The sequence below is a fragment of the Ochotona curzoniae genome, unplaced genomic scaffold, assembly GCF_017591425.1.
Source record: "Ochotona curzoniae isolate NIBS_2020 unplaced genomic scaffold, NIBS_Ocur_1.0 scaffold_2453, whole genome shotgun sequence".
NCBI classification, from domain to species: domain Eukaryota; kingdom Metazoa; phylum Chordata; class Mammalia; order Lagomorpha; family Ochotonidae; genus Ochotona; species Ochotona curzoniae.
In genome coordinates this window covers 22,391,031-22,394,636 of record NW_024467094.1, presented here as the reverse complement: position 1 = coordinate 22,394,636, position 3,606 = coordinate 22,391,031, and positions in this window count along the sequence as shown.

Genomic DNA, 3,606 nt, shown 5'->3' with positions numbered 1-3,606 from the left:
TATGAAAAGGTAGTAAATCTTTGTGATCTTCATTAGACAGTGGCCTCTATGACATGACATCCAAAGGATAAGTGACAAAAGAACAAATAGACAAATTGAACTTTATCAAAATTAGAAGTATTTATGTTTCAAAGAATGCCATCAAGAAAGCAGAAACGTAATATGACGGAAGAAAGTATTTTCAAATTGTGTTTCTTTCTTTAAAAAAATTTTATTACAAAGTCAGATGCATAGAGAGGAGGAGAGATAGAGAGGAAGATCTTCTGTCCGATGATTCACTCCCCAAGTGAGTGCAATGGCCGGTGCTGTGCCGATCCAGAGCCAGGAGCCAGGAACCTCTTCCAGGTCTCCCCTGCAGGTGCAGGGTCCCAAAGCATTGGGCTGTCCTCGACTGCTTTCCCAGGTCACAAGCAGGGAGCTGAATGGGAATCTGGGCTGCCGGGATTAGAACCGGCACCCATATGGGATCCTGGTGCGTTCAAGGTGAGAACTTCAGCTGCTAGGCCACAGTGCCAGGCCCTCAGATTGTTTCAATGAGGAGTTAGTATCCAGAATATATAAAAAATACAACTTGGGTCTTGTGTAGTAGCCTAGCAGCTGAAGTCTTCACCTTATACGTGCTGGGATTCCATATGGACACTGATTCTAATCCCAGCAACTCTGCTTCCCATCCAGCTCCATGTGTGTGGCCTGGGAAAGCAGTCGAGGACGGCTCAAAGCCTTGGGACCCTGCACCCGCGTGAGAGACCCGGAAGAGGCTCCTGGCTCCTGGCTTTGGATTGGCTCAGCTCCAACTGTTGTGGTCACTTGGGGAGTGAATAATCGGACAGAAGATCTTCCTCTGTCTCTCCTTCTCTCTGTACATCTGTCTTTCCAATAAAATAAATCAGTCTTTAAAAAATAAAAACAATACAACTCAGCTGATAAAAAGATAAATAAATCAACAATAGGCAAAGTGTCTGAATATACAATTCTCTAGAGAAAATATAAAAATGCTCAATGTAAGTTATCAAGAAAATGCAAGTGAAAGCCATAATAAGATACCACTTCACAGCCACTTAGGGATAATTATGGTGAAAATGAGAGACAATTATAAGCACTGGCAAACCGGAAGTCTCATAGACTGCTTGAAGGGGTATAAAATGGTGTGGCAACTCCCTGAAAGGTCGATGTCTCATTGCCATAAAAACCAACAAATCCACACTTAAGTATGTATCCAAGAGAAATTAAATCTTGCATATGAATGTCCTAACAGCAGCATCCATAATGGCCAGAACGGTGGGAACAATCAAAGTGCCCATCAAAACAAAAGGTTACATACTCACGCAGCAGAATATTCATTGGCCATAAAAACAGTGAAGGTCTGATTCATGATATAAGCTGGATGAATTTTGAAACTGTCATGCTAAGTGAAATGAGTCATTTTTAAAAGACTGTATATTTTATTGTATGATCTCATTTATACGAAATATCCAGAATAGAAAACACTACAGAAACAGAAAGTAAATTAGCAAGCATGGGCATGATTGCCAGTGAGTATGGGACTTCTCTTTAGGGCAACAAAGTGTTCTCACATTAGATACCACAGCTCTGTGAATATAAAATCTTACTGAATGCACACTTTTGTGATATGTGAATTATGTCTCAAGAAACATATATATATACATATATGACACTACCTCATTATGTTGAAATGTAAGACGAGTCTCCATTTTCTTAGGGAGAAGAGCCAAAAGATTTCTTGCCAACATGAACAAAACACATTTTACTCAACAATGCCAAATTTTCCTTCAAAATTATCTTCAAAAAAAACAAAGGCAAAGCCATACAGATCTCACACGTCGGACTTCCCTTGTGGGACAAGCTCTGCTTTTGACAGTGAGGACAAGGACCTTTCTCACACATGACTTTGCTTTCCTCTCCTGAGAGTAGGCACTAGTGCTTCCCCCTGCCCAGCACCCGCTGTACTCATCGCTCACCCGTGGATTTCCCCTCTGGCGGCAATTCCCCCCTCACTCTCAAGCCCGTCAGCCTAGCTTTCCAGAGCCGAGAGGTGGATGCATTCCCGTCTTCTGGTCTGTTTTCATTTTGCTTCTGGTGCGCAAGAACCCTAACTTGGTCTTTTCAGATATACAGAGACTGGACATCACTGTCTTGATTCTCCCATAGCAGACAAGATCCCTCAGGGTTGTCCAGATCGTGAAAAAAGACTCCCAGATGACAAGGTCGTGACACGAACACCACTACTTTCATGGGGATCTTTGGAACTTTCTTGGTAATTATTGCCTTAAATGATTCCTTGGATTCCAACTAAGCAGAAGCATACAGTTTCTTAGGAGAATACAAGGAAAAACAAATGGTATTCCCCTTCTCAAGAAACGCATTTGGTGTGAATGTGGAGCAGATCAGAGGACAGGCTCAGGAGAGGACATTTAAAGCTGACTAGAGGCAGAGACACCCAGTCGAGGGAATTCCTCTGACCTACAGGGAAGGCCCCGTTGGTGACAGGCATTGAAGTAGGCATTGAGCACCGGTATTGACAATCTAGTCCTATCTTCTCTGATGAAGATATTCAGATTTCGAGAGAGAAAGTGACTTGACTAGCAGCTACCTCGGACTGGAGACTTCTTTCCTCATTCCCAGTTCAGTGCTTATCTCACCAGTTTGTAGTCACATGGTTGACCTGAGCTGGCTCGGCCAGGTTTCAGGGAGTTGGGGGAGGAACAATATCTGGGCTTTGGTAAATAGTTGCCTGGGGAAATATATCTCACAAGGCCACCTGAGAAATCAGCAAGTAATTGGGGCAGCTTCTAGCAGTTTTAGTCACTTTTTTGTTCCTTGGATTTTCCTACTGAGGAGACTGACCCGAGCTGGCACTACAAAGGGACTGTCAGTGTGTGAACCTCCCAAGCTCCTCCAGTTTCTAAGGAGCTTGGCAAACTGACCTCTGTCACTTGTATGACCTTTTTCCTGTGAGTAATTCAGTGAGCTGCAGTTACGTCGTCTGTACCTATATCAGTCAGATGCCCTAAGCAGAGTGTGAGGAGGAAGTCCAATGATTTATTTTAGCTGGAACTTGCTGGAGGCAGGAAGGGTCTTTTTCAATGTAAAAAGTATGCATTACAGGTTCTGGGATGGAGAGAGAGAGAGAGAATATTGGGCCTGGGTGCTGTTCTTTTGGGTAGAGGAGGAGAGGGAATGTCCCACCAAGCTGTGCTTTTCACCATTAATGGGCATAATCAGTTTAACCAAAGTGTAGAGAAACCTTCCCATATTTCAGAAACAGCCCCCCTCAAATAAGACACAATCCTTGCTTGCATGAAGAAACAGGCAAGCACAAGGTTGATCCATTTCACAGAAAGGGGTCACAGGTAAGCCCTGAACATCACAGGGCACAGGGGAGGGACATGCATCCCCCTGGGCTTCAAGGAAGCCTTTCAGAGGACATACAAAGGTGTCAGTAAAGAAACCTGCAAACCTCACAGGCAAGAGAACCGTGCGCACAAAGGCGTGGAAGCTGGGTGTGGGGAAACAGAGGTGGATGGTGTTACTAGAGTAGGTAGGAGCAGTGAGATGGGAAGTGTGGGGGAGATAACACAAGGCAGG